General features: G+C 35.4%; 1 protein-coding gene across 4 annotated transcripts in view; it reads right to left on the bottom strand.

Moving 5' to 3' along the window:
* The window catches only part of PHF14 (PHD finger protein 14), a 208393-nt gene that overhangs the window by 23589 nt on the left and 160143 nt on the right, over positions 1-24661 (bottom strand). For 2 of the 4 annotated variants that reach the window (XR_009352854.1, XR_009352855.1), the window contains one exon: positions 18306-18387. The exons of the other annotated variants lie outside the window; for them this stretch is intronic. The gene's annotated coding sequence lies outside the window, so the exon portion shown is untranslated. The remainder of the gene's footprint in view (positions 1-18305; positions 18388-24661) is intronic. 4 annotated transcript variants of the gene reach the window in all.

Raw genomic sequence — 24661 nt, 5'->3', positions numbered from 1 at the left:
TTTTTAGATAGTTTGATTAAGTATATTACTATAAAATATTATTGCAAAATTGATATGAAACTGTGCTAACTGCTTTAGGACAATAGCAATGTTAAAGCTGGATAAAATAAAATACTTCCATAAATTTTAACAAGTGAATCAGCAACTTTATATTATCATTAAAATAATTTGAAAATGCTAAATTCTTCTCAGCCTGTAATGAAGAAATTGCCTAAGAGACATTTTTGGAGATTTGCTCATTTTCAGTCCATTTAAGTTTATAGCAGTGATAATGACACCATAGTGTTTTTATAAAATAATGTGAATTTCTCACATATGAAAGTTTATGCACACAGAATGTTACTTTCTTCTAGATCCTCGGTGAAATGGCCAATGAAATTTTTAAAATAAGAGAAAGAAAAAAGAACAAGTGAGAACATATGCCTTTAACATTACTGGCATCACAGAACACTCCTACTACATTCTAAAAATAACAAGAATATTTTCTGGGACACAATCAACCAGATTAGTTCCCTTGCTACAGGTTTGAACAGTACCTGGGGCCTTTTCCCATAGCTTCCATCCCATTTGTCTATATTCTCTGACAGACTCTAAGCAGGCCTCATGAGGGTTATATCCGGCCATAGATGCCATGTACTCAGCAATGATTACTGGCCCTTACACTTAAAAATGCTCAGTAAATGTTTGTTAAATGAAAAGCTAAAAAAAGATATACCATTATGCTAGCAGTGGTAATCTCTGAAAGGTAGGTTATGAATTTTGTTTTCTTTGTCAATTTTTCTGCATTTTCTGAATGATGTTAGTGAATAGACATTACTTGTAATAATAATTAGAGCAAGATAATACATTTTAAAAACGCAGCTATTAAAATAATCTGCCACTAAATTCCTTACAAAACACCTTAGGTAAGCAGCAATATGAAAAAAGGTAATGATAAAAATAATGATGCAGGGGCACCTGGGTGGCTCAGTCTTTTAAGCATCTGCCTTTGCCTCAGATCATGATCCCAGGAGACTGGGATCAAGCCCCGAATCGGGCTCCCTGCTCAGTGGGAAGCCTGCTTCTCCATCTCCCTCTTCTGTTCCCCCTGCTTGTGTTCCTGCCCTCCCTATGTTTCTCTGTCAAATAAATAAATAAAATCTTAAAAAAATGTTACGGACATTGAGGAGGGTATGTACTATGGTGAGGGCCGTGAAGTATGTAAACCTGGCGATTCACAGACCTGTACCCCTGGGGCTAATAATACATTATACGTTAATAAAGAAATAAATTAAACAAAAATCTTAAAAAATAAAATAACAATGCATTATTTATATTAAAAGTATGCTAAATGAAGCTTAGGAATTTTATTTACATTACATTACTATAGCATACCATCTTTTTGAGGAAAAAAATTTGTAATAAAGGACCTATTTTAGTATACAGACCATTGTTCAATAAAATTTTATTTTTCATTGTTGGAAAAAGCAATGTCAAAGTCAAAAAATGTAGATCTAGGGGTGTCTGGGTAGCTCAGTGGGTTAACTCTGCTTTTGGCTCAGGTCATGATCCCCCTGGGCCCTCTGCTCAACGGGAAGCCTCCCCCTACCCCCCACCTGCCTCTCTCTGCCTACTTGTGATATCAGGCAAATATATAATAAAAATCTTTTAAAAATAAATAAATAAATAAATAAAAAAGAAATGTAAATCTGGATTCCCAAAGCCTGTCATGTATTTCTGGCATACCTAAAAAACCTTTTATACTAATTTTTGTAAGTAATACAGATCAAGCAGTATATAGATTATTCCCATCCCAAGCAAATACTTAACTGTAAAAACACTGAAGCAGTAAATTACACAGCTACACTTTGTGTGAGCAGAATATACTAGATTTTTCAAACTGATAACTTTTATGACATTAGTCAACTAATCATTAGGTCCTTAATGACATTTTATCACTGTATTTTTAGAGAGGATAATGTTTTTGTGAACTTAAAGCATTACATTATTAAGAACTATTTTACATTCCTTTTTTTTTTTTTTTTGCATTTTACTGGAGTTTTTTGGTGATTTGGTATAGTAAACATGTGACTACAACAAAAATCTTACTATTTTCCCCCCAATCAAGAAAAAAAGGATCTTCTATAAGGTAGGTTTGTGATAATGATAGGTTAAGCTTGTCATACTATTTTTAATAAAATAGTGCATCCTTACTTTAATATATGGAAGATACATTTTCAAGAAGGAAAATGCTGATGTTATCTTGGTTATAAGCTTGCTGCTAAAATGATTTAGATAGTTTTCTCTTCCATACAGTATCAGTGTAAGGTCTGTCTTTTCAAGCAATGAATTATAGTGGATACTTCAAACCTGTTTTATGTGTATCTCTTAGTTCAGAAAAATGAGAAAACATAAATATTCTATATAAACAGAACACAAGATGTAGATAAAAAATGATCCATTATACACCAGTGAGTAATTCCAATGTGTATCACTGTAAGAATGGAAAAGGGCATCAAATATTTCTATCAGCTTTAAATTTCAGGATACCTAAGGTTACTGAGAAAATTTAAATCTGCAATTACATGTGTTTGGGATATACATTTATGGCTCATGAATTTACATCGATAATAAATTTAACATTGCCTATAGCACATTTTGTTAAATACAGTAAAACTACTAGCTTTGCTTCAAAAGCATCTGTAAACAAACAAAAAAAGTCTAAAAAATCCTAACATGTAAAAATAAAAATAACCAGTGAAGTTTTTTAAGTAAATTCTTCCTTTTACTTTGCCATTTCTGATACCCAGATATTTAAAAGGTAGCCACTGAGGGTTTTGTAAGCAAAAAATTCTCATAGTCTGATAATTTGAGGAGAACATGCTAGTATTTTTTTTTTTTCTTTCATGAAGCAGTATTTTTAAATTTTGGGAGACTACATGCTAAGGAGAAGGAAGTATCAATTAGGAACAGCAATATCACTAATAAGGTGTTAAGTATAAAAACATACATGCTAGAAACAATTTCAAACTAGGTTAAAAATATAACACAAAAATACCTATAATCAGAGATTCACATAATACACTGATGCAAGGGGCCCCTGGGTGGCTCAGTGGGTTAAAGCCTCTGCCTTCGGCTCAGGTCCTGATCCCAGGACCTGGGATGGAGCCCTGAGTTGGGCTCTCTGCTCAGCAGGGAGCCTGCTTCCCTTCCTCTCTCTCTCTGCCTACTTGTGATCTCTGCCTGTCAGATAAATGGATGGAATCTTTAAAAAAACAAAAACAAAAAACACTGATGCAAAATGAAGCTAATAATTTCAAAGAATAAAATATGTACACAGATTGAACTTCTCTATTGGAACCATGTATCAAATTATGCTCTTGATGAAACTCTAACTATTATACAGGACAATGCAAGAAAAAATTTTGAATAACTTATTTTATATCAAAATGATAAGAAAATATTTTAATTCGATCTATAAATGCCAAACAACAAGCCCAATTAGATAGTCACAGAACTTTGACAATATTTGGGAAATGTATAGGCACTGTAAGAGATTTAACCACAAATATCCATAAAGGACCATTGAACAGCAGTACTATATAGGGCAAAGACTGATGGACTTGGAGACAGAAAGTCAAAGTCCTTACTGGGCCCTGCTAAACATTATAGGTCTTGGACAATTCACAAATCTTTTGGAACCCTAGATTTCTTAAATACAGAGATAAACTTGAGGAAAATGAGGTATAAGAGCATTTGACCAGGTGACTGTAAAGTCAATTCTAGATTTAAATTCAATGATTCTGACAGGAGAGAAGCAAGATAGCAGAGGAGTAGCAGACTGAAATGACATCAGGCCCCAGGAGTTCAGCTAGATAGTTGTCAAACCATTCCAAACACCTACAAACTCAACAGGAGATTGAAGAGAAGAAGAGAACCAATTCTAGGAACAGGAAATTGACCACTTTCTGCAAGATAGGAGATGCTGAGAAGTGAATTCAAAGCAACGGGGAGAGAGACCACGGCAGGAGGGCCCACTCCCGGCAAGCGGCAGAGCAGTGGAGCACAAAATCACAACTTTTGGAAGTCTGCTCCACTGAGGCATATTCCTCCAGAGGCTAAGTTGGGGTGGAGCCCTCAAAGGAACACTGCATCTCAGGGCCTGTGAGTCACTGAAAGACTGGGGGTGTTTGAGTGTGACAGAGCTCCCAGGTATCGGAGCAGGAGTAGGGAAGCAAACTATAGAGACAGAGCCAAAGAGTGAGCTCTCAGCTCACGGTTACCTTAAACCATGATCCAAGGCACCGTCAGGCCACTGCTCCTTGAGCAGGAACCACACAAGTGGGAGATCGGAGAGACTCCCTCCTTCATCCTCCAGAGAAGCAGTGCAGGAGTGCACAGCAGGATTCTACTGGGTTTGGAGACTCCAAACAGGGCCAAGCACCAGAGACAGAAGTGCTTGGTCACAGGCCAGGTGAGCTTGGAGCACAGCCAGAGACCAGGGAGACCAGAGGGATTGACTGCTTTTCTCTGAGTACGCACTGAGGAGTAGGGACCCAAGTTCTCAGCTCCTCTGGGCCAGAGATTGGGAGACCGCCATTTTCATTCCTGTCCTCCAGGGCTCTAGGAAGAGCGTTGAGGGAACAAAAGCTTGCAAGAGCGAACCCGAGCAGATTACTTAGCCTAGCCCCTGGCAAGGGCAGTACAATTCAGACTGGGCAAAGACATCTGATACTCAATGCAACAGGCCCCTCCTCCAGAAAATCAACAATAACATCCAGTCAGGAAAAGCTCACCTAGCAAGGAGGACAGCGGAATTCCAAAGCTTGGGGTAAGTAATGCATAGAATGCATGGCTTTTTGCCCATGATCCTATAGTCTTGCAAAGTTAAATTTTTAAACCTTTTTCTTATTCTATATTTTTAAAAATTTTTCCTCTTTCCCCTTTTAATGATTTTTAACTAGTTTCTCTTAACAATACCTATCTAAAAAAAAATCTTTTAAAACCTTCATTGTTACAGTCTTATTTTATCCCTCCATTGTATTTAAACCTATTTTTTGTATACATATACATTATTTTTTTTCTTTAAAATTTTGGGATACAAAAAAATTTGGGGGGGAATACAATTTTTTCTAACAGATCAAAATATACCCTAAATCTAGCACATAGCTTTGTTCTAGGCTCCAGTCTGAGCACATTCTCTTTTTTTTCTTTCTTATTCCAACCAACTTAATTCCTTTAGAATTTTTTTTAACCTTCATCTTTACAGTCATATTCCATCCCTTCATTGTGTTTACCCTTATTTTTATATGTATATGTTTTTCTTTCTTTAAAATTTTGGTAGGTAGGGACACCTGGGTGGCTCAGTGAGTTAAAGCCTCTGTGTTCGGCTCAGGTCATGATCCCAGGGTTCTGGGATCGAGCCCCGCATCGGGCTCTCTGCTCAGCAGGGAGCCTGCTTCCTCCTCTGTCTCTGCATGCCTCTCTGCCTACTTATGAGCTCTGTCTGTTAAATAAATAAATAAATAAAAATCTTAAAAAAAAAATTTTGGTAGGTAGTTACTTCTAATAAACCAAAATACACCCAAAATCAAGTGGTTGGTGGCTCTGTTCACCAGTCATACACACACACACATATACACAAACACACATATGTATGTGTATATATACATATATATGCATATGCTTTTTTTTTTTTTTTTAAAGTTCGTTTTTCCCTGTTTCTTCCCCCACCGGTTTTGGGTCTCTTCTGATTTGGTTAGCAGACATTTTTCTGGGGTCTTTGCCACCCTTTTAGTATTTTATTCTCTCATTTATATATTCTTATCTGGATAAAATGACAAGGCGGAAAAACTCACCACAAAAAAAAGAACAAGAGGCAGTACTGATGGCTAGAGACCTAACCAATACGGACACTGGTAATATGTCAGAACTACAGTTCAGAAAGACGATTCTCAAGGTGTTAGCTGGGCTCGAAAAAGGAATGGAGGATATTAGAGAAATTCTTTCTGGAGAAATAAAATCTCTTTCTGGAGAAAAAAAAAGAACTAAAATCTAACCAAGATGAAATTAAAAAACCTATTAATGAGGTGCAATCAAGAATGGAGGCTCTTACTGCTAGGATAAATGAGGCAGAAGAGAGAATTAGTGATATAAAAGACCAAATGATGGAGAATAAAGAAGCTGAGCAAAAGAGAGACGAACAACTACTGGACCATGAGGGGTGAATTCGAGAGATAAGTGATACCATAAGACAAAACAGTATTAGAATAATTGGGATCCCAGAAGAAAAAGAAAAAGAAGAGTGGGGCAGAAGGTATATTGGAGCAAATTACAGCAGAGAATTTCCCTAATTTGCCGAAGGGAAGAATCAAAATCCAGGAAACACAGAGAACCCCCCTCAAAATCAATTAAAAAAGGTCCACATCCCATCATCAAATAGGAAAACATTACAATCCTCAGTGACAAAGAGAAAATCCTGAAAGCAGCATGGGACAAGAGGTCTGTAACACACAACAGTGGAAAATCAGACTGTCAGCAAACTAAAGAGACTTGGCAGGCCAAAAAGAACTGGCATGATATATTCAGAGCACTAAATGAGAAAAATATGCAGCCAAGAATACTATATCCAGCTAGGCTGTCACTGAAAATAGGAAGAGAGATAAAAAGGTTCCAGGACAAACAAAAACTAAAAGAATTTGCAAACACCAAACCAGCCCTACAGGAAATATTGAAAGAGGTCCTCTAGGAAGACAGAGTTGCAGATCAGAAAGGAATGGAGACAATATACAGTAACAGTCACCTTATAGGCAATATAACAGCACTAACTTCTTATCTTTCAATAGTTAACCTGAACAAAAATGGGCTAAATGCCCCAATCAAAAGACACGGGTAGCAGAATGGATAAAAAACAAGACCCATTAATATGTTGTCTACAAGAAACTCATTTTAGACCCCCAAACAGCTCCAAATTTAAAGTGAGAGGGTGGAAAAAAATATACCATGCTAATGGACATCAAAAGAAAGCTGGGGTGGCAATCTTATATCAGAGAAATTAGATTTTAAGCCAAAGACTATAATAAGAGATGAGGAAGGACACTATATCATATTTAAAGGGTTTGTCCAGCAAGAAGATCTAACAGTTTTAAAGATTTTATTTATTTATTTGACAGACAGAGATAATAAGCAGGCAGAGAGGCAGGCAGAGAGAGGAGGAAGCAGGTTCCCCACCGAGCAGAGAGCCCGATGCGGGGCTCGATCCCAGGACCCTGAGATCATGACCTGAGCCGAAGGCAGAGGCTTAACCCACTGAGCCACCCAGGTGACCCATTTTTGTCCCTAACACAGAACCAGCCAATTACATAAACCAATTAATAACAAAATCAAAGAAACACATCAACAATAATACCATAATAGTAGGGGAATTTAACATATTTTCGGACCACAATGCTCTGAAGCTACAACTCAATCGCAAGTGGAAAGTTGGAAAGAACTCAAATATATGGCAGTTAAAGAGCATCCTACTAAAGAATGAATGGGTCAACCAGGAAATTAAAGAAGAACTGAAAAAATTCATGGAGCAAATGATAATGAAAACACAACGGTTCAAAATCTGTGGGACATAGCAAAGGTGATCCTGAGAGGAAAGTATATAGCCATACAAGCCTTTCACTAGAAACAAGAAAGGTTTTAAGCACACAACCTAACCCTATACCTAAAGGATCTGGAGAAAGAACAGCAAAGAAAGCCTAAACCCAGCAGGAAAAGAGAAATAAATCATAAAGATCAGAGTGGAAATCAATGAAATAGAAATCAAAAGAACAGTAGAACAAATCAACGAAACTGGGAGCTGGTTTTTTCAGAAAGAATTAATAAGATTGATAAACCCCTGGCCAGACATATCAAAAAGAAGAGAAAGTACCCAAATAAATAAAATCATGAATGACAGAGGAGAGATCACAACCAACACCAAAGAAATACAAACAATTACAAGAACATATTATAAGCAATGCTACTCCGATGGATGCATTTCTAGAGACATATAAACTACCAAAACTGAACCAGGAAGAAATAGAAAACCTGAACAGACCCCAAACCAGTAAGGACATTGAAGCAGTCATCAAAAATCTCCCAACAAATAAGAGCCCAGGACCAGACATAATTCTGGAATTCTACCAAACATTTCAAGAAGATTAACACCTATTCTCCTGAAACTGTTCCAAAAAATAGAAATGTAAGGAAAACTGCCAAACTCATTTTATGAGGCCAGCATTACCTTGATCCCAAAACCAGACAAAGACCCCATCAAAAAAGAGAATTACAGACCAACATCCTTGATGCTAAAATTCTCACCAAAATACTAGCCAATAGGATGCAACAGTACATTAAAAGGATTATTCACCATGACCAAGTGGGATTTATACCTGAGCTGCAAGGCTGGTTCAACATCTGCAAAAAATTCAGTGTGATACAATGCATTAATAAAAGAAGGAACAAGAACCACATGATACTCTCAATAGATGCTGAAAAAGTATTTGACAAAGTACAGCGTCTTTTCTTGATCAAAACTCTTCAAAGTGTAGGGAGAGAGGGCATATACCTCAATATCATCAAAGCCATCTATGAAAAACCCAGAGTGAATATCATTCTCAACGGGGAAAAACTGAGAGCTTTTTTCCCATAAGGTCAGGAACATGGCAGGGCTGTCCACTATCACCACTGCTATTCAGCATTGTACTAGAAGTCCTAGCCTCAGCATCAGGCAACAAAAAGAAATAAAAGGCATCTGAATCGGCAAAGAAGTCAAACTCTCACTCTTTGCAGATGACATGATACTTTAGGTGGAAAACCCAAAAGACTCCGCTCCAGAACTGCTAGAACTCATACAGTAATTCAGTAAAGTGTCAGGATATAAAACGAATGCAGAGAAATCAGTTGTATTTCTATACACCAACAACAAGACAGAGAAATTAAGGAGTAAATGCCATTTACAACTGCACCCAATCCTAAGATACTTAGGGATAAACCTAACCAAAGAGGCAAAGAATCTGTACTCGAAATCTATAAAATACTCATGAAAGAAACTGAGTTAGACACAAAGAAACGGAAGAACATTCCATGCTCATGGATTGGAAGAACAACTATTGTGTAAATGTCTATGCTACCTAAAGCAATCTACACATTTAATGCAATCCCTATCAAAATACCATCATTTTTTTTCAAAGAAATGGAACAAATAATCCTAAAATTTATATGGAACCAGAAAAGACCCTGAGTAGCCAAAGGGTCTTGAAAAAGAAAGCCAAAGTTGGTGGCATCACAATCCAGATTTCAAGCTGTATTACAAAGCTGTAATTATCAAGACAGTATGGTACTGGCACAAAAACAGACACATAGATCAATGTAACAGAATAGAGAGCCCAGAAATAGACCTTCAAGTCCACTGTCAACAAATATTTGACAAAACAGAACAGAATGTCCAATGGAAAAAAGACTGTCTCTTCAACAAATGGTGTTGGGAACACTGGACAGCCATATGCAGAAGACTGAAACTGGACCATTTCCTTATACCACACACAAAAAAAGACTCAAAATGGATAAAAGTCTTCTGTGGGAGACAGAATCCATCAAAATCCTTGAGGAGAACACAGGCAGCAAGCTCTTCCTAGAAACATCACCAAAGGCAAGGAAAGCAAGGGCAAAAATGAACTATTGGGACTTCAACAAAATCAAAAGCTTCTGCACAGCAAAGGAAACAGTCATCAAAACTGAAAGACAACCAACAGAATGGGAGAAGATATTCACAAAGGACCTATCAGATAAAGGGCTAGTATCCAAAATGTATAAAGAAGTTATCAAACTCAACACCCAAAGAACAAATAATCCAATCAAGAAATGGGCGGAGAACATGAACAGACATTTCTGCGAAGAAGACATCCAGATGGCCAACAGACACATGAAAAAGTGCTCCATATCACTCGGCATCCGGGAAATACAAATCAAAACCACAGTGATATACTACCTCACACCAGTCAGAATGGCTAAAATTAACAAGTGAGGAAATGACAGATGCTGGCAAGGATGTGGAGAAAGGGAAACCCTCCTACACTGTTGGCGGGAATGCAAGCTGGTGCGACCACTCTGGAAAACAGCATGGAGGTTCCCCAAAAAGTTGAAAATAGAGCTACCCTATGACCCAGAAATTGCACTACTGGGTATTTACCTTAAAGATACAAGGGTAGTGATCCGGAGGGGCATGTGCACCCAAATGTTTACAGCAGCAATGTCCACAATAGCCAAACTACGGAAAGAACCTAGATGGCCATCAACAGATAAATGGATAAAGAATAATTGGTATATATATACAATGTAATACTATGCAGCCATCAAAAGAAATGAAATCTTGCCATTTGCAATGGCATGAATAAAACTAGAGGGTATTATTCTGAGTGAAATAAGTCAAACAGAGAAAGACAATTATCATATGATCTCCCTGATATGTGGAATTTGAGAGACAGGGTGGGGGCTTGGGGGATAAGGAAGGAAAAAATGAAACAAGATGGGATCGGGAGGGAGACAAACCATAAGAGACTCTTAATGTCACAAAACAACCTGAGGGTTGCTAGGGGGTTGGGGGTGGGGAGAGGGTGGTTAGGTTATGGACATTGGGAAGGGTATGTGGTATGGTAAGTGCTGTGAAGTGTGTAAGCCTGATGATTCACAGGCCTGTAGCCCTGGGGCAAATAATACATTATATGTTAATAAAAATAATAAAAAATAAATTCAAAGATTCCAACTACTTATATGAATAAGAAATATATTATGACTAGAACTCGAGGTGAAGCTGGTATTTTCCTCTAACAACCTTGGGGAACCAATTCTCTTCCTGGGCTTTATAATTCTAACCAACTGAATTTTTAAGGCTGACATTTACTTATTGAGGATATTACTTATTCTGAGCATATTTGCAGTATCTATTGACCTGTTATCAGCAATAATTTAATACCATGTGAAAAATAACACTAATAGCTTGAATTAAAATTTGGAATGTCCAGTAAATACAATATTCATATAATCCTTTGTTGAAAAAAACATGAAATAGTACTGTGCCATAATTTCATATTAACCCAGAAAAAAAGAGTATACAACCAGATTTACACATGATACTATTTTCCTCAAGGAATCTTTTTCTTTCCCCCCCTTCAAGGCATGTTTTTGACAGTAACAACTATATAAAAGAACTACTGTAAAGTTTTTTTGGCATTCCTATCTTTCAGTTATGAAAAATCAAACATGGATGTAACAAAATAGCTTGGCTTTGCTCACAGATCAGGATAAACGAAAGATTATTACTGTAGTAGTACAGTATTCTATGGAAATAGGAAATTCATATCCAATGGAAAATTTTATTCAACTCTCATCCATTCTAGAAGCATTTGCTATATCTTTTGTATACCTACCATAACTTTTGGTATATAATAATAATCAGAATCATATATATTACCATTTACGGAGGATTTAATGAGCCAGGATTGTGTGAGGCATTTTATATAAGCTATTCTTTGGTCCTCAGAACATGCCTATAAGTATTATCTTAAGTTTAGTGATGATGACATTGAAACTCAGAGGGTTAAGGAATTTGCCCAGAGTGTTGCAACTAGTAAGTGGAGGAGTAGATATTCAAATCCCGGTCTGACTGACCATACACCCTACATTTCTCAGGCATGTTTCAATTAACTTCAATTTTGTAGAAACAGATATATAAAGAAAGCAGTTACCTCACAGATAATAAATATAACAGAAAACATATTGACTTCCTGACATTTTCAAGTCTGATGATACATCAAAGATGTTTCCCAGATATTAAACATTTCTCAATGTCTGTAAATAGCTGAGAATAATTTCAGATAATGCCAAACTTTGCAATCTAATGCTGTTCTACTGTTATGAAGGCTATCATTTAATCATAAAATATAGGAATTTCAATTGTATGACAGAAAGCTCTTTTAAATCTAACTTTTGAACCTTTTTGCTTGAACTTCTAGTTTCTTTATATATCTTTACATAAGATATTCTTGTAGTTTGTATATCATACGGTGAGAAAATAATTATAAATCCATAGCTCATCACTGCTAAACAATCATAGATCACAACATGAAAGCTTAACAAAACTGTCTAAAAAATCTGGAATGTAAGCAAAATATTACTTCCTCCTAGGTTTTATTTGCTTCTGCATCTGTATTCACATGTCTAGACACATAGCAAAAATATACTGACCAATATAACAATTTGGATGTACTAGAACAGCAAGTATATTCTAGTCTAAACAAGATGTTGGCTTAGTGACTTTTCAACAATTTGGTTTTAATAGTAAAATTTAAAAGAAAAGGATAAGAGTACATCACATTTACTGAGGACAGGAAGGGTAAGTTTTGTTTTAGTTTTGAGTTTATATGTGTATATATAGGGTGTGTGCATTAAGGGTCTTGTAAAGGGCTCTGCAGGGGATCAGTGTATAGGGATACATGTATTGTATGAAGGAATGTCTATAGGGAGATATATATATACATATATATAGGAATGAAAAAATTGGTGTACAGAGGTACGTGTAGAATCATGTATAAAAATGTGTGTAAGGCCATATATAGCAGTATGTGTAGAATGGTATGTAGAAAAGGGTAGAGAATTGTGGGTCTTCAAAAAACTGACCTCAGGTCACCCCCATCCCCAGACGGGGATCCAGAAGTCAATGCCATTATTATATGAACTTGCTGATCATAATGTTGCATTAGTACATTATTTGTACTAGTACATTACTTGGTATCCTATGGGAAATTTTACTCAACTCTCATTTCTAGAAACATTTACTATACCTTTTATATACCTACTATAACTTTTGGTATCTTTTAAATTTTCTTTTTTGTAATTTTATTTCTTTCAGAAACAAAGCTAAGTGCTTGCTATACTCCATACATTTGCCTTTTAACATTTTACACTACCTGTACTTCAGGGTTAATGTAAAATATATACATTCTTTATTTAAATATACTACAACTGCAAAATCCTTTAAATTTGATTTCAAACTAAAGGCTGATGATTTCTATTTGTCTTTTTTTAAAAAAAAATTGTGTATGTATTTATTTGAAATTGAGAGAGAGAGCACATGTGCACACAAGTAAGCTGGAGGGAGAAGGAAAGAGAATCTGAAACAGACACTGCACTGAGTCCACCACCAGGCCTGATATCACGACCTTAAGACCGTGACCTGAGCTGAAACCTAGAGCTGGCCACTCAATCTACTGAGCCACCCAAGCATCTTTTTATTTGTCTTTAATTTCCTCCCAGTATCAAGTTCATGAGAATGTGACAATTAGTTAACCTGATTATGCTCTCTCACCTCAGTCAATATGTAAGGCTACTTAAATAGAGAAGAGAGCTTCTAAGATGAATATTCCTATATGCAAATGGAACTAAGTCATATTATATATCCTCCAAATATTAGAAGAAACAAGTATATATTCAAATAAACACAAAGATTCTAAATGGTTAAATACAGATAAATGCCTTATATTTGATAATAGAAAGAACACATTATTTAGACGTTTTCTCTTAATAGGTCACTTGTTAATAAATCTGTAAATGTTTAAATAAATCAATTCTGTGCTAGGGACAAATTGTGTTTCAAATTATTTTGAAGCCAACTCCTTTCTATTGTTAATAAAAGCTGTCCTTTTGTAAAACAAATTCTTTTCTTATGTAAATGTGAATACGAAAACATTTTTTTTTTGCAGACAGTCCTACTCCCTGAAACTTCTATAATAAGAGTATCTCCAAGGACTTTGTTTTTATTAGATTTTTAAAACTCATACTGGAAAAAAATAAAATATTTGCTCTTAAAACAATATCCTCCCAAAGCTATAAAAACAAGAAAAATATAACCACCATATGTTTGCATTTGGTTACAGTACTTGGGTTCCAAAATCACTTCTTACAATGGATTCAAATTCACTTAAAGGCAGTGCAGATTTTAAAAATAAAGTTTTTTTTTATATTAGAGGCCATAAAAATAATACAAATATAAAAATACTATTCTCAGTCTTAGAGTGCTTGTCTCTCAGAATCTTTTTTCTCAAGATAGTTAACGGAAATACCGATGTGAGGTAAGTTTTAGAAATTAAATGACTGTTACAGTATTGAGTGTAATATATATATGGTTTATATGGTAAAACATTTGTTATTGTCACACTTCATTCTGCCAAATATTTGTTTGCTTGGCTCCATAAAACAATGGTTTCTATATTTCTACAGTATCAAATACCTGGTACTGTTAGTTGTTTTTTTAAAGATTTATTTATTTAAGTCATCTCTCTACCCAACGTGGGGTAGAACTCAACCCTGACATCCTGTACGTTTTACTGACTGAGCCAGGCATGTGCTCCTATTTAGACATCCAAAGCACTAATAAGTCCTTAGTTCCTCAGTTTACATGCCTATCTGCCCAATGAGATAGAGTTACTCAGAGGAAGAATTATAGTCTTGCTCTCATTTTTAACTAAGACAAAATGTCTTATTAATTTTTTAATCTTCATAGCAAAGTAATGGCCATCACAAAGGCATTCATATTTGTAAATGATAGTCATAAATCATACCTTAGAATTATGTAAGAGAATAATATGCATACAAACTAGAAGGGCTATAGTAAATATAAAGATCAGATAATTTGAAAGACTTCTAACAATAACACATAAAAAATGTTATAAAGGAATCCCACTGAAACTTAGATTTTTTAAGACTGATGTTTCACTCTCTAAGTAGATATTTCCAATTCTGTCTCCAACAATCATAAAATGATGTAGTGCTTTGTGGATATCTGTGGATTACTAGAATTTATAGATTATCATCTCAAATGAAATTTCAGATAAAACTGACTATAATGACTGATGTCACAAGGGAATCTACTTTTCCTTAATTTATTATATCCATTGTGTGCATGAAACTGGCTTTGCATAAAAATAATTTGAATAGTTACTATGTAATATTAAGGGAAAGAGCAGGATAACAGTTGATAATGCTAGTGTTTCTCAACACTACGGACAACAGTACGGAGGTTCCTCAAAAAACTAAAAATAGACTTTTTTAATTTACCCAAAGAAAACAAAAACACTGATTCAAAAAGATGTATGTACCCCTATGTTTACTGCATTATTGTTTATAGTAGCAAAAATATGAAAGCAACCTAGGTGTCCATGAACAGATGAATGGATAAGGAAGATGTGATACAAATACACAATAGGATATTATTAGAAAAAGTGTGAGATCTTGGGGCGCCTGGGTGGCTCAGTGGGTGAAAGCCTCTGCCTTCACCTCGGGTCATGATCTCAAGTTCCTGGGATTGAGCCCCGTGTCAGGTTCTCTGCTCAGTAAGGAGCCTGCTTCCATACCCCTCTCTCTGCCTGCCTCTCTGCCTACTTGTGATCTCGGTCTGTCAAATAAATGAATAAATAAATCTTTAAAAATAAATAAATAAATAAATAAATAAATAAAAGATTAAAAAGAAAAGTATGAGATCTTGTCATTTGTGACAACACAGAGAGACCTAGAGAATATTACGCTAAGTGAAACAAGTCAAACCTAGAAAGACAAATGCCATAAATTTCACTTACATGTGGAATTTCAAAAAATACAAATGAATAAACAAACAGAACCAGACCTATAAATACAGAGAATAAACAATGGTTGCCAGAAGGAAGGGGTGTGGAGACTGTGCAAAATGGATGAAGGGGATTAGGAGATAATAGGCTTTTAGTTATGGGATGAGTAAGTCATAGGGATAAAAGGCACAACATAAGGAATAGTCAATGATACTGTAATAGCATTGTATGCTGCCTGATGCAGCTACACTTGTAATGAGGAAAACATATGCATACTCTTGTCAAATCATGATGCTGTAACCTGAAAATAATGTAACACTATGTCAACTATACTTAAAAAAATTATAAAGCATTACAAGATTTAAAAATTAAAGTATGTCAAGTTACATATAACAAACTAACAATGTAAAATCAAGTCTTAAATCTTTCAAACTATTATATTTCCAGCAAAAGTAACCAAAAAATTAAATAGGTCTTAAAATTTTAGTGAACTTTAGGTTTTGCTTGATAAGAGAAAATAATGAAATGCTAAATAATCATTCATATATTGTCAGTATGTTCCCATTTCAGCAACTGATATAATTAATGATGGGTTAAATGATTTTTGTAATATTAATCTATTTTTATTCATTCTCAAAGCCTAAGTTATACACAGAAGTACTGAAGATCAAGCATAAATATCTACAACACAGCCAACAGAAGCCAGCAGGCACGTGTAGCCACCTTGTGTGAAATAACTTCAAGATCAAGCAACTGATGGTATGTCATATGATCATAACCATCTGTTTTTCATTGTTTTGTCAATGATTACTGATCATTATGCATTTTGTATATTTTTCATGAATCTTATTGATTGTACTACTTGTGTGATACCCAAGGAATCCTGAAAGAAATTAAATATTAAGAATAAGATTTTAGGGGCGCCTGTGGGCTCAGTGGGTTAAAGCCTCTGCCTTCAGCTCAGGTCATGATCTCAGGGTCCTGGGATCGAGCCATGCATCGGGCTCTTTGCTTAGCGGGGAGCCTGCTTCCCCCTCTCTCTCTCTGCCTGCCTCTCTGCCTACTTGTGATCTCTATCTGATAAATAAATAAAATGTTAAAAAAAATAAGATTTTGTCAGAAAAAGTTTAAGAGTGGATGGTCACAATCCTTATTTTGTTCTTATTCCTGTGAGAACCAGTTTTTGCCCCCTTGGAGCAACAGTGCCCCTACTGAGAATGCATGGCATATGTCACATTACATTAAGATCTTTAAAAATACAAGTAGAAAAAATAACAAAATGCTAGCACTGGTTATTCCTTAAATGATTTTTATTTTCGTCTTTATATATTATTCTATAATAAGCATGTACTGCTTTATAATTTTTAAGAGTAATTAAAATAATTATGGCCATGTTAATTATGAGAATTAGATTAACCACAATCATTTTGTCTTAATACCTCACCAGTTATCTAGACAAGCTTCACTGAAGAAACTACAAAATATGAGAGTATAGTTTCATATATCTAAATCTATGTTTATATACACTTATTGACATTTTTAGCTTAGATAGTCGAAACATATGCAGTGTGTTAAGTCTGATACATATGGCTAAGGATGGTTAAGTGCTCTTCTCAAAGTTTCATCATTTTGGGGCACTGGGGTGGCTCCATCAGTTAAAGGGTCTGCCTTCCACTCAGGTCATGATCCCAAAGTCCCAGGATTGAGCCCAGCATTGGTCTCCCTGCTCTGCAGGGATTTTGCTTCTCCCTCTCCCTCTGCTCATGCTCTCTCTCTCTCTCTTTCTTGTTCATTCTCTCTTGCAAATAAATAAATCTTAAAAAAAAAGTTTCATCATTTTCTAGGATCCTATAATAGCATATGACCGAAGACATGCTCATCCTCCACTGTCTCTTTTTTTTTTTTAAAGGGAAAAAGTTATATTTAAATATAGAAAGGAAAATGTAATCCATTTTTACTCATGAATGCTGACATGAAATTTCTGAAAATCTGGCTTCATTCATAGCTCAAAATACTTTACGATGGTAGTTATATTATTTATGGGTCAAAAAATGTTCAAATAAAGAGAGAAAGCCCACAAAAACCAAAGCCTATGGATTTTTTTTTTCAGCCCAAATAAAACTGAAGAGTTCTAACTTCTTTCAGCTTGCATCTTGAAAAAGATTAAGTTAAATGCTGACGGAACTATTTAGCAGCAGCGTTGTCACTGTGGCATGCAGTACATTTGTCACTGTGGAAGTCACAGCAGCTGTTAACTACCCAGTTTCTCATGAACCTTACTACATATGTGATGAAAAAAGAGGGACTTTAAAATACAAGAAATTCAAACAGAGCTGATTTTAAGAAGACAGGACAAAAAGTTTGGTCTGAAATGAGATGATGAAAAATCTTAACAATTATCAACAATGCTACTTATGTGAAGCAAAGCTCACTAATTATTAGTCCTGCCACTCTGCTCCCACCTATTTTTTAATACCAGTTGACTTTAACAAAACAAGTCTGAATGTATCATAAGTTAATTCTTTATCAGTTTTCATGTATCATCCTTTACCTTGGTCGACTGGCTAAAAATTATACAAGCTATAAATTAGCTTTAAAAAAGCTCTGAAGCAGGTTAGAACTGGTTTTCGAATTAAAGAGCCTTCAGTATATTACAAGTTGCTGTCATTTTATTACCTCAATCAATTCTGTGTGGCCTGAGGTGGAAGAAAATGAATGCAGTCTTCATTTGCAATGGGTTTATCTCTTACAGCAGGCTCTGGAAATCACAACCACAGCAATGAATTGAAAGCTAAAGTTATATTTAACATTACCAATGCAGGAAATTGTGCTCCTTAACAAAGTTGAATTTGCAATGGAAAAAAAGACAATTCTTTACCGTGAAAAATATACAAAAAATTAACACTTGCCTAAACTTAAATTTTTATGAAGTATTTAAAGAATTATACTTAAAGCCAACATTCTATTAAAATAATTTTAGATGGTCCTCAAATGAAGAAAAATGTAAAAACAAGGAATGTACTGTTCTCAGTGTTTGGAAATAGTAGACAGAAAATACATATATTTCATCTTTATCTTAATGAAAACCAATTCTTTTCTTTTTCTTGTGGACATGCATGTAAATGGAAGAGTGAATCAGGTACTGGTAGGCTCATCAACATTGTTATCAGACTCTAAAACACGGATAAAATAGCCCCCAAAAGCCCTCATGAGTAAGTATTATTATTGTCTCCATTTTAAAATGAGGAAATGAGGCAGAGAGATTAAGTCACTTACCCAAATTTATATAGTTACCTATACAATATGATTGTGAGTCTGTTCTTGAAGCAGACTATTTGACTATGATTACAGTAAAACTGAGAACATCTAAGGGACTAATTTCTTCTTGCACCACAAGAAGTAATGAGGGACACTGATGACAGAATAAAAACAAGTTTATAGGCCTTAGAAGGCTATATCAAGTGAAGAAAGAGTTCTAGTGCCAGTAGACAAAGAAATCAGGATATTTCTGTGCAAGTGCCCATATAATGTAAGAATTATTAGTCTTTCGATGAAGCTTACTTTTATTAAAAAGGACTTGTGTTTCTCTCCCTAATCACTCATTGTATATTGTTATATAGTTTGAGTTGACTTATATTTTTTGCAAAATGCTTTTAAGTACATATATTTTAGCACTAAGCTTATTTTTTTTAAAGATTTTATTTATTTGACAGAGATCACAAGTAGGCAGAAAAGCAGGCAGAAAGAGAGGAGGAAGCAGGCTCCCTGACACGCAGAGAGCCCAATGCAGGGCTCGATACCAGAACCCTGGGATCATGACCTGAGCCGAAGGCAGAGGCTTTAACCCCTGAGCCACCCAGGCACCATAAGCTTATTTTTAATCACTGAGCAGATTTAATGACAATGTATAATAATTTCTTAAGTGCTTAGTGATAGATTAATGAATGACTATAGGAGTACTAACTAGCACTAACCTGGTCATAGGTCTGCCATTAATTAGCTATGTAATCCTAATGTGAATCTGAGGTTACTTCTCTGAGTTTTACCTTCCTTATCTGTAAAACAAAGCACTTTTACTGGAACTTTTTTTTAAAAAAGATTTTATTTATTCATTTGAGAGAGAGACAGAGACCGAGGGAGCATAAGCAGGAGGAGCTGCAGAGGGAGAGAAGTAGGCTCCCCACTGAGCAGGGAGCCTGATGTGGGGCTTGATCCCAGGACCCTAGAATCATGACCTAAGCCAAATGCAAATGCTTACCAGACTGAGCCACCCAGGCACCCCTAAACTATGGACTTTAAATAGTGCCTCATTAATTTTAACAGATGTACCACACTGGGCACCTGGGTGGCTCAGTGGGTTCAGCCGCTGCCTTCGGCTCGGGTCATGATCTCAGGGTCCTGGGATCGAGTCCCACATCGGGCTCTCTGCTCGGCAGGGAGCCTGCTTCTCTCTCTCTCTCTCTCTCTGCCTGCCTCTCCATCTACTTGTGATTTCTCTCTGTCAAATAAAATAAATAAATAAATAAATAAAATAAAAAAATAACAAATGTACCACACTAATGCAACATATTAATAAAAGGGCAGGAATGAGGGGGCATATGGGAACTCTCTATAGTTGTCACTGAGTTTTTCTGTAAACCTAAAACTGCTCTGAAAAAAATTTTTTTTAAAACAAAAAAAATTTAAAAACCTATTAGTAAGTGTTATATGTTTATATGTTACAAGTTTAACAGTTTCCTCCTTAGAAATTATACACAGTTTTCAACTTCCAAGGATTCCCCCACACTACTTCAAATACCAGAAAGGCCTTTGGAGTGTGGTAACACATGGTAGCATTATATTTCCCTGGCTTCTTAAAGGTAGGTTTAACTATGTAATTTGTGGAATGTAAACTGAAGTGATGTGTCAATTTCCAAATATGATTTTAAAAGCCATTCTGCAATTTGCTGTATTTTCTGCTACAGTACCAAGGACTATATACATATATTTATATAAATAAAAAACTGTGATCAGCTTGGGTCCTCAAATTACTGTGATATGCGGAGTTGCTCTGCCAATCTCTAATGGCATGTTACTTGCATGAGAATTCAACCTGTGTTAATCTGCTAAAAATCTGGGATTTGGGGGTGTTTGTTACATAACTTAGCTTATCCTCACTTACATTCTAGTCAAATCCTACCTAGTTTTCATAATTCCATTCAAATATGTATTATTCACCAATTTGTTTTTGATTCTTGGAGTTGAAAGTAAAGTTCCTAATCTCTAAATTTCCAGAGTACCTTCTCTAGACCTTCAAATGGCATTTAACGCTTTAAATCTTGTATTATGACTATATGCATAGACGTCTTATCTATCCTACTAGAACATTAAGTTTTTTAAGGGCCAGATTCATGTCTGATTTTTTATTCAAAGATTTTATTTAGTTGATAGAGAGAGAGAATGAGTAAGAATGAGCAGGGGGAGGGAGGAGAAGGGCAGAGGGAGGGAGAGAAGCAGACTCCAAAGGAGTCTGACATGAGGCTCCGTCCCAGTACCCTCAGATCACGATCTGAGCGAAAGGCAGACCAAGCCACTCAGGCAGCCCAATGTCTGATTATCTTAGTGTATCTCAAGCATCTAGTACAGTGTGTCACATATCTTTTAAATATGATACAGATTTTCATTCAATGAAATCAGGTTCCTATTACAGACAAACTGATAGAGCCAACAAGATAAAGAAAACACTGGTATAAGTATTTCTTCTCAATTTATGTACAAAAAATATAAAATAGACATTTTCTTTTAGATTAGTTTTACCCTCTTAGACAACGCTGGTGTTCTTCATTCTGGAGGAAACAATTTCTTTTTAATATAAAACTGTATCTCTTTTCCAAAGAAATATACTATAATCAACAGGTACTCATAAATGTTAACAGAAATGCTGAGTGAACTAGAGAGGAATAGAAACTATTCTAAGAAAAGATACTTTAAAATGTGCTGAACAGATATTATATTTCTTACTCTTCTTTCATGCATATTTGGGTCATAGCTGGCAGAAATTTATGTTTCAGACATCATTTGTTGTTTCAACAAATAGCCTTGGGCATCTAAGGCAAAAAGTAGAACTATGCTACTTCTACTGCCATTCAGCAAAATAAAACTAAAAAATAATTTTAATAACAACTAATAGGAAATGAGCTAGCAGTAAAGAATAGTAGAAGCAATTTTAAATCTATCTTAGAAAAAATTTTATGTAACACAGAGACTCCTTGTCTTCAAGAAAGTATGGAAGAAATACTCTCTGCCATGCACATTTGTAATCTAGCTGGTAAAAAGAACCCAGACATAAAAAGATAAGTAAGAATCCAAAGAAACATCTACTAAATGCTAAATGAACAATCTAGCAAAAAATGAAAAAGAAATTTAGTCTAGTCCTAAAGATTATAAATGGAAACTTAAGCTGAACAATTAATTTAAAAATACCCTCATCTTTATAATAGAGAGAGGAGAGTGAAGCAAGAGGGAAGAGGGAGAGAACGGGAGACAGAGCTATTTGCAGTATTAGTATGGAGGCAGATTTCAGATGGCCTTGGAAGTCACGGATAAAACCCTGATGTCTGTCCTCTAGTATGGACAATGGAGAACTCCTTTCTGGAGTTTTCTAACCTGGAAGGACATGTGAAAAATGGTCTTTCAAAAATAATGATTTGGAAAAGTTTGTAGATTGGCTTAATGAGAATAGAAACCTAGATTATGAAGAGAAAGGTGATTTTGGGAATAAGGAAAAAAAGTAAACAACATTGCCACCCCACCCTACCCCAGCTTTGGAGAGAGGAAATAAGGGACTGAGGTAGGGAAAGTAACAAAGGTTTAGTAGGAGAAGTATGAAGGACTGTTTCTAAGGCTGAGAGGAGATACGATGGGGATATGGGCCCTTTTCCTCAATGATCTTAAGAGACAAAGTCATCTTGAAAAAATGAGGGTGTTGGAAATAAAACTGAGACTTGAAATATGTGGCAAAGATTTGATACAGTTGTTACAGGAAATTTGATAAGGAGCTCACAAGTGAACATAAATTTCTCCAGTTATTTCTGGCCAGAAAACAAAAACAAAACCACAAAAAAAAAAACCAGTTAAGATTAAATAGTACAATGGATCCAGAGAAAGCTGGGGAATTATAATAGAGGGCTCTAATGCTTTTTTAGAAGTGTAATATTAAATGCCAAAAAAATACTTTAATAAGGGGAGAGTGATAAAATCAGAAGGAAGATGAGGGCCTAGGGGTCTGGAAGAGTTGAGGAACTAGAAGAATGTATTTGAAGTAGAAAAACTAAGAAAAATCATAATTTGAGTTATGGAGATTGGGTATTTGGTATACATTAAAGGATTCATGGTGTGGGTGAAATTTTCTCTATCATAAATGGTTTGAGATTTCATTTTTGTAAAGATATGCACTGATAAAATATTTCAAAAAATATTTACGTCAAAGTCTCACACACATAAAAGAGAAAACTGAAGACAGCAAAGGTGAGACAAGAGAAAAGGATTTCTTTAGAAGAGGAAGTTTAAAGGGAGTAGTCCCCCTATGAGAAGGATTTTCTGAAAGGTACTCAGAGAGTTTGCCCCACAGGAGTTTGAGAGTCACAGAGACTGAATGGTGATGCCACTAGCCGCAGTGGTAGAGCAGCAGAGAAAAAAAATCAGGACCACAGATGGAATGCCTGCTTTTCTGAGCTTGCAGGGCAGGGGTGTGTGTGTATGTGCTTATTTTAGGAATGATAATGAGATGTGAAAGACAGCAAGATTCTAGTTATCCAGAAAGGGATTTAGCCAAAGAGGACAGAGAGACTAGCGGGAATGAGGTGATGCCAAGCAAAGAGGAAACAAAAAGAACTTAAATTCTAAAAATGTGTCGTAAGTAATGAACAGGAGAAGGCATCCAACTCTCACTCACACCAAAGGAACTGCAGGTAGGCAAGCCTTAACAATATGAGATCACCAAAAACCCACAAAAGAAAGCAAGAAAAAGACTCAAAGTCCAGTATGGCCTCCATCAAACTAAAGCTTTTCCAGTTTGAAGCAGGCCTCAGCTCGGGAGAGAAGTTTTGAACTTCTTGAGAGAATGAAGCCTTGACATTATACCAGACAAGTGTCTAAATTATACAGTACTTCACCTTCTCGTAAAAGAAGAGAATGTTTTCTGAAAATACCCATTTCCTTCATAATCCTAAGTGACTTGAAGTACAGAAAACCTAGTAAGTGAGAAGTAAACTTAATGACTGGATATTCGAATACATTTTAAACTGAATTATTAAGTAATTATTTTTGTTGTGGTGGTTCATATGTTGAAACTGCTGCATTAAAACAAGGAAAGAATGCTAAAATACCTTATATTCATGACTTGCTTTAAACTACCTTGATGCACTTTGGAAACTGATTCACAAATATCTGGTAATCTAAATCTAGAAATCTGATCTAGAAACAGAATTTACACTATACAATAATGTAATGTCTTTGAAAGTTGAGAAAATAGTATAATCCCTTAGGAACACAACAATGAACTGATAAAAATGCATTCATGCAGTCTGAACTTTTCAAAGTGATTTTTAAAAACTGTAACCTCTATATGCATACTTTAAAGAGTTTTCAAGCCAGCGAACCAGATAATCATTTGTAGCCATTATTGAAGGTACATTTAACAAAAAACCAACTTAATTCCAATGAAGATATAACACTACAACATAAACCTTTAAGAAACCTTCAGAGAAAACATTAAAGTAAATTGTATCTTAGTTGACCAGAGTTTAAATTTAGCATATGAATATAGTTCAGAGGGAAAAGGGAACAATATATTAAAGCTAAAAAAAAAAAACTTGTAGAAGTCTGAAATCACAAAAGAACATAGATGGCTGAGCTAGGTCACAGGTGGAAATACGGCAGAACACCACAGTTACACATGTGGATCTGTAGCTGCCAAGAATTGGTGGGGGGAGACGTTTTTTAACATAAATTAAAAGTTAGGTAATAAGTTCATACTCTCTGGCTGACAAAAA

Source organism: Mustela lutreola, chromosome 4, assembly GCF_030435805.1.
Source record: "Mustela lutreola isolate mMusLut2 chromosome 4, mMusLut2.pri, whole genome shotgun sequence".
NCBI lineage: Eukaryota > Metazoa > Chordata > Mammalia > Carnivora > Mustelidae > Mustela > Mustela lutreola.
Note: the sequence above shows the minus strand (reverse complement) of the source record. Positions and strands in the feature narration are given on the sequence as shown.